A 16,485-nucleotide genomic window follows, 5' to 3' on the forward strand; every position below is an offset into this window, starting at 1 on the left:
CTTAGTCACTGCTCCTACTTCTGTCCTTAGGGGTAAAGCAAAGCAAATAGAATTTCTTTTTCTCAGGAAAGACCTTCAAATATTTACAGAATGCTATCATGCCCCTTCCACCCTACCCCACCAACTCCCTTCTCCAACTGAACATTTTCAGTTCCTTGGACGTATCTTCATATGGCATGATTTTGAGGACCTTCATCATCCCAGTTGCACTCTTGTAGATACTACCCAGCTTATCAACAGCCTCGCTAAAATGTAACACAAACAAGTAATATAATAGCCTAGGTCATAGGATCATAGAATCATAGCTGGAAGAAACCATCAAAGTTATTGAGTCAACTCCCTCATTTTACATATAAGGAAACAGACTTAAAAAGGTTACTGACTCATCCAGAATGATACAGCTACTATACATTTGAGGTAAGATTCACATCCAGGTCTTCCTGACTTTAAGTCCAGAACTCTATCCAAAATGCCATATCTGACCAGAACAAAGTATAAAGGGATTATTATTATTGGCGTTTGGGAAAGTAATCACATTGGATTACTTCTCTTTCTCTCCATTCCATCCAACATTCGCATTGGCCTTTGAGGAGACCAAGATGGGTTTTCAGAATCAATACATGAAGAAACAAGGTCATACCCTGACCATGGTAGCTGGGTGAAAAAATGAATCAAATAAAGAGAAATTACATCTAGAGAAGAAAACTTGTGTCTTGTAAGGCTTGTTATAAAAGGGAAGAACTTATATGACATGAATTGTTGATATAAAATTTTAGGTTACAGACAAAACAAAACAAAATAAAAATCATAATTTAATTAGTACAGTTTCATTAGGTAGGAGGGACCACAGTATAATCAATTTGATGTTTTGCTTTTGAATGGATGGGGACTATGTGGATTGCTTCTTAACTGAAACCGTGCAGTGACATTGAGATTTTCACCAATAAAAACAACTTGCTGTTTATCAGAGTGTCCTTATAAGAAACTCCTTTTACATGTAATAATCCTGTCTCAGGAAATGAAAAGGGAGATGATGCTTTGTGCCAGTCACCCTAAGCAAGAGAAGGTGGGGGATGGGTGGGCAGAGAGAAAACATGAACTTGGTTGTGAGAGAACTTTGCTTCAAATACATTACCTGGCATAAATGACAATTCAATGGATCCATGTTCTTATCTATCAATCAATCAATATTCATTTATTAAGAACCTATTATATGTCAAGTATTACATTAGTCACTGAACAAATACTCCTTCTATTAATGTTGATTATACTTCCTACCCCCCAACAGTGCTTATGTAACTCAGTGCTTAATATATTGGTTAGCACATAATAGGCACTTAATAAATCTTTATTGTCTGACTGTGAGGTTTGGCCATATCTTCTTGTAAATTTTCTAAATATAATCTACTGGCTTGTTTATTTGGGTGGGAGATTGGGGGAGGGTCACCTAATACTGGTCAATAGGTGACATTAGCATAACATTTTGTGTACTTATTATTCCTCCCTCTCACTATATCAATTTATTAACAAAGGTTTATTAAGCACTTACTATGTGCCAAGTGCTGGGAATATAAATAAGAAAGAAAGAAAAAAAAGAAAGAAGGAAGGAAGAAGGAAGGAAGGAAATTTTTTTTTTCTCTTGAGGAGTTAAGTTTACATTACATCCTATCGATGGAAATGAATATACATACATAATCTTATCCAACCCAAGGAGCATTTATTAAGCACCTCCCATGTGTGTGATCACGTGTATATTAGTTGCTAAGGATATAAGGACAGAAGTGAAAAGCAGTCTCTTTCCTGAAGTAGCTTGGGGTGGGGAATGTAACCCATAAACAGATAAGCACATCCCCCGATAACTGAAGGATGAGGGAAAGCACTAACAACAAAGAAAAGCTTCCTGTAGATGACATGAGCTGTGCCTTGAAGGAAGATAGGGATTTTGTGGAAGAGGTAAGAAGTGAGTACATTCTAGGCATAAAATCAGGAGATGAAGTGTTGAATTTTGGAGAGTACTTTGACTGAAGCATAACATATGTAAAGTGAACTAATGTTTTATAAAGCTGAAAAGCTAGATTAGAGACGGATTGTAAGTCTTTAAATGCTAACCTGAGAGATTTGTATTTTATAACAGAGACAAGAGTGAACTGCTGAAGGTTTTTGAGAAGGGAATGACATGTTTAAACCAGTGTTTTAAGAATAATATTTTATTGGAACACTAACGCATTGGAATTATGAACTGATCCAACCATTCTGGAGAGCAATTTGGAACTGTATCTAAAGGGCTATAACACTGTGCATAGTCTTTGATCCAGTAATACCACTGCTAGGGCTATATCCCAAAGAGATCATAAAAATGGGAAAAGGATCCACATGTACAAAGATATTTATTTTTTTATGGTGACAATATACTTTTCATGGTGACAAAAAATGAGAAATTGAAGGGATGCCCATCAACTGGGGAATGACTGAACAAGTTGTGGTATATGAATGTAATGGAATACCGTTGTTCTATAAGAAATGTTGATCCGGTGGATTTCAGAAATACCTAAAAAGACTACATAAACTGATGCTGAGTGAAGTGAGCAGAACCAGAACATTATACACCCTAACAAGAACATGTGCAATGCTCAACTGAGAGATTTACCTCTTCTCAGCACTACAATGATCCAAGACAATTTCAAAAGACTCATGGAAAATGCCATCCACATCCAGAGAAAGAACTGAGGAGTCTGAATGCAAATCAAAGCATAATATTTTACACTGTTTGTTTTTTTAAATTTTTTTCTTTCTCATGGCTTTTCCCTTTTGTTCTGATTCTTCTTTCACAACATAACTAATGTGGAAATTATGTTTAACATGATTGTACGTGTATAACCTATATCAGATTGCTTGCTGTCTTGGGGAGGGAGGAGGGAAGGATGGGAGGGAGAAAAATTTGGAACTCAAAATCTTATAAAAATGAATTTTTAAAACTATCTTTGCATATAATTGGAAAAAATAAAATACTATTAAGTGCAAAACCCCCCAAAGAATATTATTTTGACTTCTATGTGGAGGATGTATTAAAGAGGGGAGAGACTAAGAGCCCAGCACAGGTTGTTGCAACTGTCCAAATAAAAGATGATGAGAATTTGAGCTACTCTGCTGAAAAAAAAAAGTCTAATAGCAATAATAACAATGATGACAATTATTCCCAGTGTTCAAAAAAAAGGACTTCTTAAATACTTTATTAAATTACAGTCTTCTGATGGCTTCTGTTTTAAACACAAACACCAATGATATAAGATCAGAGGCATTAAAACTTCTACACATAAAGAGGGGACAGGAGATAGGGAACGCATCTTTAAATGAATAATGTTGAAGAGTGGAGTTGATCTGAGTAGTATAAATGAGAGCAATTACATTAATGCCGAGTGACTTTCCACAGCTTGCATTTTCATTTTAGTTTAGTCTTTCTTTTCCTTATGTAATCAACCAGTTTTCCTCAACCCTCTAAAATCAGCGTTAGCAGAGTCAAATAGGGGATGGGTTCTGGATGATTCATTTCTCTAGCTAGTTATCAAGGGCCAGTTTGCAGACTGAGTACAGGGTACTAAGAAATCTTACCCCAGTTTATTTGGAAGGTCTTGGGCTTTTTGTTTTGTTTTGTTTTTGAAGGGGGGGAGTGTTGTTTAAATTCATACTGCAAGTTCTCAACAGTGTCCATTAAATACAAATGCCACGAACCTATTAAGGAGGAAGGAAAGGGGTTAAAGAAGCTGTCCCTGGACAGCAATGGCTGATTTGGATTTAGAGTTTTTTTCATTAGCACAGCTCTTAATCTTTTCTGTCTTCCCAAGTAGGAGGGCTAACCACTCTGTACTAATTGTGTCTGCCTTTGTGGCATATAGGATAAATCCCTTCACTCCTTTTTCTGTTTTATGCTTTTGCTCTTGGAATAGAACAATTCCTGTGTTCTGCAGAAAACCTCTTTCACCTGCTAGAGCAAAGTCAGCATCTCGTATACTGTTTTGCCAAAAGAGGGCAATGTTGCAATTCAGAATTCCAACATCAGAAGCCTGGGTACCTGGTCTTTCTCTCTACTTTGGTAAATAATAGCTGCTGTCTCTTTCCTTCGCCGTATACAAGTTTTCACATGTCTAGCCACTCTGTAGTTAATCAGGACTTTGTAACTATCTGTCCTACGTATTAACTGCACCAACTCCTAAATTGTTTAAAGGTTAACACATTTCACTCCATGCATGACTGGTACCACACAACTCAAGAAGGTGCCATATCTCCCACTTGAACATTTTCTTTCTGCCAATAATGAATAAGGCTAGAAACAAACCACGTTTGGAAAATGTGAAAGGCGGATTTTTACAAATCTCCCTATTCACAAATATTTCATCTGTGAGCTATACAGGCCTATGCTCTCCAACTTGGCTTCAGAAGCCCTATTTGGTGTCTGAACTGAAATTTGAAGTAGAAAAATAATTGTTGGAGGGAGGAAGAAATTTGCTTGCTAAGAGCTTTACTTATTAGTTGAAGCATGGTTCATATTTAACAACAGGGACATCCACAATATCTGCAAATCGATGTCATTCAGTATATGTTGATTTTATATATCTGAATGTTACAAACTATTGTGAATATTATAGGCATTTCTGTAACACCTTTGTTTCTTTAATGGAAGCTCCTAAATAAGATTTATAACTGTCCTAAGGTATCTTAAACTTTGACAGCTTAACTCTATCAGCTTCTCATTCTTTCATTTCTGAATCATTGGATCCAGTTTTGAAAGCACTCTTTAACGATTTCAGGAAACATCAGAATTCCTAGGATTTCCTATTGGTGTTTAGAAAGAGGCTATATGAATAGTGTGTTGTGTCTTAGTTTTACTTTCACTATACGGTGCAAATGAGAATACTGAGCCAGAGCTACTTACGATTGCCCAGTCTGAACATCCCAGTGTCATGAGCCAGACCAGACATGAAATCTGTGTTGCACTGAACAAACCTACTAGCTACAATTTTTCTACTAAAAATATTAAAAATTGGATTGGTTTTTTTATCATTGACTTTTTAGCCCTGGGGATATATTTGAAGTTCATTGGAGGAAATCATTATAGATTTTATTTAAAAAGAAAACAACAACTAAGAATCAGATGTAACTATGCTTGTAATTTTTAGAAAATCACAACCAGTTCTTTATTTAAATCAACACTTCAAAAGTGAATCACAAATGTAATATTACTAAAAGAAAAAAATGCATTTCGAAGGAAAAAAGTTGGGACCTAGTTTCAAATTCCTGCAGTAGGGAACAATTTTAAGATGAGTGCCTGGGTTCTTTTCAGTCTCTGAAATTCCCCATGTTCCCATATTTAACCGAGCATGAAAGGTTTAAGCAGAGTCTACTATCACAGGGACCTCAATAAAGCCCATAGAAAAGCTATGCCTGCTCTAGGTGGTTCTAGGAAATCCTTATTTAACATTGACTTAGTTTACTGTGAGCTCTGCTTTTTCATTTCTTCTGAGTTAAAGCTCTTACACCAGCCATCTCATTTCTGCTTCCTTCTCCTACATCTGTCAGTATATGTACATGAGGAAGCCTATGTTATTAAAAGAATAATAACCATATTGCAGGTTTCTGAACCCAAGATTGTATTTTCTTTCTCAAATATTCATTAAAAAATAGAGATTGCATTTTATTGAAAGTGCTCTTTAATGAATAGTATTCCTGTTTGCGTACAAGAAGTAGCTTCCAGTGCAATTCTCTGACAGTAATTGTGGTCTGAATTGAGAATGTACAATAACTGAGTGCAGTTAATGGCTACCCTGTGGATTGAGTGCTCCACTTTTGTCATTATCAGGCTACTTTTTAAAATGCAGAAATTAGTTAGGCCAGTAAAGAGTTAATTACGTTCCTGTGGCAGGAAACCCTCAAAGCACATTCACTGAGAAGAATTCTTTGTCTTTCATGCAAAGCAGAAATTTCAAAGACCCTAGCAGATGATATCATATAAATAGTAACTGAGCATCTATTTTGTGTGTGTGTGTGTGTGTGTGTGTGTGTGTGTGTGTGTGTGTGTGTGTTGTGAAAGCATGGGAAAACCCTCTGGTAAGTAAGATCACAATCCTGAGGAGAGCTGAATTAGTCAGTGACATCTTTGTGACTCTCTAATGCTTAAGGGGGAAAAAAGGGGACAAGAAATACATATTTGATTCTTGATTTTTAGTTGCTTCTCTTTTCCCCTTTCCTCCCGCCTCCCCACTCTAGTCCTGCTACCATCTCTCTCCATGTCCAAACTTCCGCCCTCTCCCTCTCTACTTCTGTTTGTTTCCTTACTCCATGCAGGCATGTACACATTCACATGGAAATGAATAAACCCTCAAGGGCTGGTTCTTTACATATCTGTATTTGGACTCTGAATTTTACCAAATGCTTCACATACATCAGGATCTATCAAAATGGGTATGTGTGTGAAAGGCTTCAAATTAGGAAGAGCAGATTTAAAAAATAGATTGAGGGGACACGTCTGACTTCTTCACAAAGAATGTGCGGAAGATTGAAAGGGAAGAGGTAGTTCAAAATAAAAAGCAGGGAAATCTTTGCAAAATGGGACATTTGATTAACCTGCCCCTTGAATATAAATTATTTTTAAAAATACAACTAATTATATCCCTTCCTCTAATTACCTGGGGATTATGCTCACTGGAAAGCTATATACTATCACTGATCTAAAGGGCTTTCTTATGGAAATAAATTGGCAAGTAAAAGGGTGGGGCTCTATCCCCATTCCTAATAATGTAATCACCGAAGGGCTAGACATCTTGATTGAGCTAATCAATCAAAACTGTAAACTAGGTATGAGTAATTTGAGATAGTAATATTTGAGAGAGTAATAAGACTTTGACCATTGAATGAAGAAAAGTGATATCACATAGGAAACATCTTAAGACTGGCTAAAAGAATCAGATGCACTTCCAAACAGTCAAATGGTTAACCACTCTTTTGGTGGAATAATCTGAGTTTAGAGGATTCCAGTTCGAAAATTATAGCCAAGACACTGAAAAGGAAATTTTGGGGGTAGGGGAGGAATGATATTTCCTGCTAAGTTGATGTGCTTCCATATTCATACCAAGGATTCACAAATCCAAAATGCCCTTCCAAGCAACATTAGTCTATCATGTGCCTTCTGATATCAGAAAAGGTCATAAAACAACTTGGCCTGAACCTTGAAAGAGCTTGCAATTGAACATTTGAAATGACTACATACAAACACAAACATGCACACACACACACACACACATACACATACACACACACACACACACACACAAACACAAGTACAAGACAAGGTAGAATATGATAAAGGCCAGTGAAAAAGTCAGATTACGTATTTTAATAAATTCAAGCAGGGAGAGATCACATCTGCTTGGGATATCAGGGAAAGCCTGGTAGAGGAGGCGGCATCTGGGTTGGGCCTTGATCAAGAAAGGATTTCAATAGCGATGGAAATAAAGTAAGAGAGGAAAGGCCCTTAAGACACAAGTTCTGGATTGTGAATGTGTAGACAGAGGGGGAAGGATTGATGCCCACTGGAGTAATTTTTTAAATGGAGTTAACCTGCTTGGTTATATATGTTTGTGTGGCTACACATCACAGCTGATTTCAGATGATGGATCCTTTTCAACAAATTCCATGGAACATAGATTTTTTTGTGCCCTTTGTGTGTGAGGCATTGTGCCTGGTGCTAGGAGATATAAAGCTAGACAGTATGTAGACATTGGTCTCAGAGGCTTTTCAACCTAAAGTTGTGGTGGGGCAGATGGAGAATGAAGAGAGGTTGGGGAAAGATGGGCAAAAGAGAGATCTAGACAAAATGACATCAGAAATTCAAGAAGGAAGGGCTGACTCTCATTTAGGGTGGTGGTTTGGGATGACTCTGGAGGAAGTAGCACTTGAGTGAAAGGAAGAGAGGCATTTCGACAGATAAAAATAAGAAGGTGAAGCCTATTACAGGTGTGTTCAGTGGCTTAGTCATGCCAAACTCTTTGTAACACCATAGACCATATCATATCAATACACGGAGTTTTCTTGACAAAGATACTAGAGTGGTTTGCCATTTCCTTCCTCATCTACTTGTGTGGTCAACATAAACAAAGACAAAGTGATAAGAGAGAACTGGGGAACAATAGAAGATATAATCCAATTATACACATATATGTATATATATATATATATATATATATATATATATATATATGATTATTGTCTTCTATATGTAATTACATATATAGAAGATAATAATCCAACTTGACTGAAGGTGTATTATTTGATGAAGAATAGCAAGAGGTTAGGCTATTGTGAGTGCTCCTTGAAACCCTATGAATTTATAATAGAAAAGGGAAGAATGAAAGGTGTGGCCATGACTAGTGAGTTCTTTATGAGATGCAAATTGGTCCTTTGAATGAATCAGAAAGGAAACAACTGATAGGATGAAGAATGATAGGCCATGCCTCAGAGTGAGTGACCTTTAAAAGTCAGTTCATTAAGTTATGGGAGAGAAATGAAAGGAGCTAGAGAAAGTGAAGTTCTATGAAGCCACACAGACCTGGAGAAAAGTCACCTATAATAAACCACATAGACCTGAGAAAATGGAAATATAAGCAAACACAACTGCCCCAAAGTCAAGATTTTGGGAGAAAGACTGCTTGAGCCCATAGGGCAAAGGATGTGTCAAGAATGAAGATGTGTTACTAACTACCCTCCTCTACATCTCTTATACTAGAAAAATAGGTTGGAGTCATATTTTGGAGGGCTTTGAATGGAAGAATCAAGTTTAAACTTTTATTTGGTAGGGGAATGGGATGATCATAGCAGTAATTTATGAAATTTATTGGAAGAGAACGAACAAGTTAGAAAGTGGATAGACTAGAACACTGATCACTTAGAAAGCTACTATAGTCATCTCCTGTAGATGAGAAGAAATGAGGACCTAGACAGTAGTAGTTATAGTGGGAGTGAAGAAAAAAATAAGAGGAAAGTGAAAGAGACTGTGGGCAGTTATTTGACAACTGATCAGATGCTGGGTCTTAAGAGACGGAAAACTCAACAATGATTTTGAGGACTTTCATCACAAGAAAGCGAGAAATTGGGGAAGACAGAGAATGAGTTGAGTTTTTAGACACATTGAGTTTGAAATTCCAGTGGAGCACCCAGATGAAAATGTTCAGTAGGCAGTTGGAGATATGGGACTAGAATTCTGGGAAGAGAATGAGGGTAAAGATACAGATTTGGGAGCCAATAGCACAGAGGTAATACTTAAAACTGTGGAAGTGCATGATGTTGCATGGAGACAAAATGTACAGGATGGAAAAGGACATAAAGCAGACCATAAATCCCAGAGGATGGAGAATAGTCACAACCAATTTTAAACTTTGGAGAAGAACACGTGAAAGAGTTAAAATTGTGCTTAGAAGGGGTTTTACTTTCTCTTTAAAAACCTATTTTGGTTGTTCTTTTCTTCTCCTTTCCTTCATGTGCAGTCCAAAATCTATTTTTTACTGCTGTCATAATTGTAGAGTAAATGGGAAACAGGTTACCTTGTACTCTGCTGCATGCATCATCCATAAAATTTCTGACTAAATTCTGATCCTTGAATCAGCATTGCAGAGGATGATTATTGATGCAATGTGAAGATTAAATGGAAAGAATATAGCTTTAGGTTTGAGATGTCAGTTTTGAGTCTGTTTTATGTTGGCAGCTTGAAAAAAAATCTTATCTGGCTTTTTTACTGATCCAATTTGACATGTCAGTAAATGGAAAGTGGGAATATAAGGGCTTGTGTATAGAAATCTGCCAATTTGCAGATAGACAGTGTTATCCTTGAATGGCCAAACAGAATCTTCCTAACTTCAGAGAACTATAGAGTACCACTTAAAAATAATTTCAGTGTCGACCTGTTTTCAAAAGGGGACTTATAAAAATTTAAACAAAGTTGCTTCTGACTTAAGTTTTAAAAAAAAATAGAAATAAAACCACAAACCTTTTAGAAGGTCCTCTGTGAGATGTGCCTACTGGTAGAACTTTGCTGAAATGGTTTTGAGATGTACTTGAGTGGAAACTGTCAATTCCCAGGTTGCTGAGATCACCATATTGATTTTATGAGTTTAGAATTCAGTTTACTCATTTGTCAACATGGTGTGAACAGTGACTACAGAGAAGATCTGCAGAATGTACAGCAATATGTAAGGTTCCTATCTCACAAACTCACCAAAAGACATGTCCAGAAAGGTAATAAATCATAACATGGATCACTCCCAGCTCTGACTCTTAGTCTTTGTGGTCAGGCATAAAAAAATATGGAGTGGATGGGCAGTAAAATTCCTTCTGCCCAAGACACTTACATCATGGGTAATGGCCCTGTTCTAGTTACATTAAATCAGCAGTAGAAACTGGGACCATTTTCTTAAAGCTGGGCTTCTGAGCCTTGTTCATGCCCTATGGACTCCTTTGGAAACCTGGTTAAACCCTTCTCAGAATATTTTTAATGCATAATATAAAATATAAAAAATTACAAAGGAAATCAATTATGTTGAAATACAGTTATCCAAAAAAAATTTTTTAGTTAAGATAACCAAGTGAAGAGTCTCTCTATAAAGAGCCACATTCCTTCACCTATGTTACCTCTAAGAATAGCCCTATTCCTTTTCCACAGTTTAGAAAGTAAGAACCTATCTTCCAAAATTATTGAAAGGCTGAAAAAAGAATCTGTAATTTTGGTACAGATATGTGGGGGGATCTGTTTATAAAAATTTAAAGATGGCTAGAGAGGCTTTATGAAGTAGTAGAGTGGTGTAGTTGGAGTCATGAAGACCTGAGCTCAAATACCACTTCACTGTGTGACCAAGAATTAGGCATTTAACCTCTCTGGACCTGAGGGTGAAAGCAGTGGATAGATGAAAGATCTTGCTGACAGGATTTGGCAACTGATCAGATATGAGTAGATAGAGAGAGAGGAAGATCAAAAATGACTGAGGCTCTAAGCCTGAATGACTGGGAGGGAGGTAGTACAATCAAAAGAAAAGATAATTTAAAAAAAGAGGCAGGATTTGGGGAGAAGTGAAAGCTCTAAGACTATAAATTATAGCTAGGTTGTAATCTTCCTCAGTGGAGGGATCTCCCACATTGGGAGTCACTAAATCAATGAAACTTCAAACCTTGACATACCGACATAAAGAAGGCTTAAGTCTAACTCTGCCAATTTGTAGAAAGACAGTGCTATCTTTGAATAGCCAAACAGAAACTTCCTAACTCATAGAACTATAGAATACTACTTAAAAATAATTCCAATGTTCACCTTTTCCCAAAAGGTGACTTATAATAATTTAAATAAAATTGCTTCTAAACTTAATTTTTTAAAAAATAAATAAAAATCCAAAAATTTTAGTCATCCAAAAGGCAATGGAGAAATGCATTGGAATTTGAAGTCAAAGGACTCATAGTCAATCTTAATTAAGGTCTTTATAAATCATCAGTCCCTGGAATAAAAGTACAGATATCATTGAGTACATCTACTATTAGTTGTTTAAAAATCAAACACCATGCAAATAGAGAAGTCACTCAAGATAACAACCTATGTATTCATCTAGAATCACAGATAATTGGGGAAAAAAGTCAGAGGTTCTCACTCCCAGCTCCTTCATTTGATAGATATGGTGGAGTGATTACCTAATGTGCCACAAAACTGGGCGGAGTGACTGAGGTGGGACATTTGCTCATTCCAAGAAACTATGATGCCTCTCTACCAATACTCTCATCAATACCTGATCATCAATACACATAACTGCCTCTAGCATTTCATGCTCCAATGATAGACTAAGATAGTTCTGTCCTTTTTTCCCCCATTTCCATAAAGGAAAACATGCACTTCCAAGTGCTCCATGGTGTTCCATGACGGCTAGTTGAAGATCACAAAAGCTCAATGCAAACCTATCTGCTACAGCTGTAATTTTCTGACACATCAGCCCACAAAATAGACTATAGAAGTCTAGTTATCATTCATCACAGTTTTTAAAGTGGCCAAGGAGTGGTTTGGGGAAGCCTGTTTACCTGGCTGAGTCCACACCAGTTATCACAGTGTGCTTTGGAATAAGGGTTAGCTGAGGCAATTTAACAATTTTTCCTTTTTTCCTATCACATCTGTCTTACTCCCCACCCCCCTCCAAAATCCCCTATAAATAAAAGAAAAGAAAACCACAGAAACTTAGATTGTTGGATCTGGAAGGAATTTTAGGGATTAGCTGGTTCAACTCCAGTTTACAGATGAGGAAATAGGCCTAGAGACAAGAAGTGACTTACCAATGGGCATACAACAAATTAATGTAATTTCCAGGATTGGCAGTTAGACCATAAGGTTTCTTCCTGCTCTGACATTCAATGAATTGAATGGAAACTATGGAAAAGAAAAGTATTTAATATGTACTTACTAGGAGCCCAGAACTGTGCTAAGCAGTAAGAATAAAATTTGAAGAGCCAGGCTGTCCCTGTGGCCAAGGAGTTCACATCTTAGGCAACATGGTGGCACAGTGGATGGAGTGCTAGACTTGGAGGCAGGAAGATCTAAGTTCAAATCCAGCCTCATATGCTTACCAGCTCTGTGACTCTGCATAAGTCATTTAACTCTTTCTGCCCCAGTTTCCTCATTTGTAAAATGGGAATACTAACAGCACCTACCTCCCAGCATTGTTGTAAGGATAAAATAAGATAATCTTTGAAAGAGATTTGCCAGCCTTAAAGAACTATATAAATCCTTATTATTATTTTATTGTTATCATTATTAGGTGGGCAATACCATCCATATAGGGGATTTCAGATGCAGGCCAGATGTAAAGGCCTAAGGAACAGTGGCAGGGCATATGATAAGTCTGGGAGATGAAGGAATATAGCAGCAGGACCTGGTGGCCTTATTGAAATGAATATAATTGCTAACTCCCTGCTCATGAAAGTGAGGAACAAGTTAGTAAATAACTACAGATAAGCATATAATCTATTTCTTCTACACCATGTCTTTTGGCTCATTTTATAGCTTATAATGCTATTGTAATATGTAGAGTTGTTTTTGATTGGGGGTAGGGGGAGAGGGAGGAACTGCATTTCCCTGTGAGGAGGAAAGTCTCTAAGTTAATGTAGATTGATTCCTTCTCTGCAATTTAAAACCTAAAAGAGAGCTGCCCAGGCACTTAGAGTTACTTGATTTGCCCAAGGTTTCTGTCAATCTATAGCAGAGACAGGATTTGAATAAAGGTCTTCCTAACTTTGAGGCTAAGGTGCTCTCCCATTATATCAAGCAGTCTCATATTGTAATGTGTATTTATCTTTAATACATCAAAATATTTGCTTCAAATAAAACCATTTAAAATAATCGGTTCTTTCCTTGACCTTCTTAGGTTTCTGCTTTCCATTTAAAATGCTCCCTCCTTTGGCTAGTCATTTATATTTTCAAAGTAGTTCATATGTAGGTCACTATGAATCACCTAGCACAATGTCCTGCAGATAACAGGCCCTCAGTAAATGTTTATTGAAATGAAATGAATTGAGTGAAACATACAGGGAAATTGAGGCTCACTGTACCAACCTGATTGATACAGCCAAAGCCTAGGACAAAAAGACAGCAAAGTAGAAATGCAGCTGTTTAGAATCCCAAGCTGGAAGACCACATGAAAGACTGTGTTGCCTAATCAAGTTGCGAATAAGTTTATGAATTATGCAGAATGCACTCATGTTTAAGCAATACTTTCATTGAATGATATGATTGTATTTTCATTTGAATATTGAAAAAAACAGTATTTTGACTTCTTAGAAATTTTAAGTGAAGAACATAGTTATAAGGCAGAATTTGTTTTCCTTTTACTTTTACATTTGTAAAAGTGTGAAGTAGGCAGGACAAATTTCTCTTCATGAACATCACTGGGACCATGGGATCACAGACTTTGAGCCAAAAAGGACTTTAGATGCTGATCGCTTTATTTTACAGGTGACGAAAGGGAAGCATAGAGATGGCAAGAGATTTGCCCAATGTCTCACATCTAAGTGCCTGAGATGGGATATGAACTCAGGTCTTCCTCATTTCATGTCCAGCACTTTATCCATTAACCCCATGATGCTTCAGTAGTGACTTTTCTTCTGTATCACACAGCAAATATGGCTACAATTTTCAGTAACTTTTGGTATCATTTCATATTCTAAGCCATCAATAAGGAGGTATGTTGTTTTAACTCTATAAGCATACTTCAGGCTATGTCTTTTGGATTTTCAGAGAAATAACTAATTATCACATTTGTTGCTGTTGTTCAGTCATTTTTCAGTCATGCCCCACTTTTTGTGACCCCATTTGGGGTTTTCTTGGCAGAGTTACTGGACTGCTTGTCCATTTCATTTTCTGACTCATTTTACAGATGAGGAAACTGAGGCAAATGGGGTTAAATGACTTGCCCAGGGTCACTCAGCTAGTAGGTGTCTGAGGACAAATTTGAATTCAGGAGTATGAGTCTTTTTTACTCCAGACATGGTGCTCTATCCACTGAACCACCTAGCTGCCCCATTATTATATTACAAAGCGTAACTGTAATACGAAGTATGCTAAAAATACTTTTGCCCTTTTAAAGTAAATGAACTAGTCAGTATGCTGTAGTAAGCAGAGTTTTGAACTCGGAGTAATGAAGACCTGGCTTCAAATCCTGCTTTTAACATTTACTAGCTGTGTGACCATGGTCAGGTCTCTTAACCTCTCTGAGCTTCAGGGAAGTCTCTAAGACTCAGTTATAGCCAGTTTATGATCTGTTTTGCTGGAGAAAACTCCTACTTCAACAAAATAATGGAAGCAAAGGGAGTTCCTATACCAATAAAACCAGAAATCCTTTAAGTAATGACTGTATAATAACTAATATATAGAAAGAAATCAATATTGGTTTTGAAGCTATTAAAATATTACTATAATATTTTTATTGTTCCAATAGCTAGTATTATTAATTTGTTATGATAGTCACTAGTTAAGTTATTCCTATTTAATAGATTTTAATAGAAAATAAATTCCAGAATATATTATATACATATATATATATTATCCAATTTTCATGAAATTTAAAATGATTGTACCCTTTATGCAGCAGATTGTCCCTGTGAAACTTTTAAATAAATGGATAAAACATAACTATTTATAAGCAAACTTTTATTTCGTGGTGATATGTCTGCTTCCATATTATCTTGGGTTTCCATCCTTCTTAGAAATAGCATTCCCTTCTTCCAAAGAATGAGCCAAATCAAATTTAAGAAATATTGGATGACAGGTTCTGATATTTTAAGTTGAGGCAAGCAAAGTGGTAGCTACATATGTGAAAGTAATTCCCCAGTTGGTATAGATAGCTGATCACATCATATCCAAAGAATGTCCTATCTGAGTGATTTTCCTAGGTCAGAAAAGCTGTTCTCTCACCCTTTAAGCATTTCGAAACTTCACTCTGCCATAAGGCATAGACAGAATGAAGTCATGGCATGTGCTCTAAGCCTTGAATTGTAATTCTGAGGAAAAGGAGGAAATTTATATTAACAGTGAAATTTAGGTACATTAGCCTTTATTTATATGGGATGTAAATTGTAACAGCTGTTTAAAAGAAATCCTATCAAGGTTGATGTTGCTTGTCATGTGAATATTTATTGACTTTGCAACTGACATAGCATCTGTCTTAAGATTCAATATATTCTTACTTACTTTTTTAGCCTGTCTCATCAGTGAGACCATATATTAGACATGTTGGTATCTAGACACAGACTAGCTCTTTGGCCAGATAGCTCACACACAAAAAATAACAGAGACAGAGAAAGAAATAGAGAGACAGAGGTAGAGAGTATAAGAGCTAGCATTTATATAATGCCTACTATGTGACAGATGCTATCCTCAGTGCTTTACCAATATTATTTCATTTGTTCCTTACAACAACCCTGAGGGATAAGTGCTATTATTATCTACATTTTACAGTTGAGGAAACTGAGGCAAAGTTGAAGTGACTTTCTCAATGTACTCTGAGCAGCTCTCTGAGACTCTCAGTTGTAGAGAAAGTGTCAATTTCACTTATCTGAGAGTTCCCCGAATAAATAAAATTGCAGGTCCAGTCCTTATCATGTTATAAGATATGTGCTTGCCTTTGCTGTTATGAGTAACCATTTGAAATCAGTAAAATGGCTTGCTCACTCATTCTCCCCCACATGCACATACCATCCCATGGCTTTTGTTAGCAATTACGTGTTCATGTCTTACTGAGACCCAACTCCCATGCTTAGAGTATCATTACATATCACTACGATACAGAATTTCTGGGGTGCCCTGGCCTCGTAGGTGGAAGAGTGTGTGTTTATGAAGGAAATCTGGTTGATGGAAGATTTCAAATGAGTTATCTTAATCTTTGTAATACATCGCCTCTGATTCCACTATCTTTGCAG

This window comes from Phascolarctos cinereus, unplaced genomic scaffold (assembly GCF_003287225.1).
Source record: "Phascolarctos cinereus isolate Bilbo 61053 unplaced genomic scaffold, phaCin_HiC Scaffold_726;HRSCAF=1367, whole genome shotgun sequence".
In the NCBI taxonomy this organism is placed as follows: Eukaryota; Metazoa; Chordata; class Mammalia; order Diprotodontia; family Phascolarctidae; genus Phascolarctos; species Phascolarctos cinereus.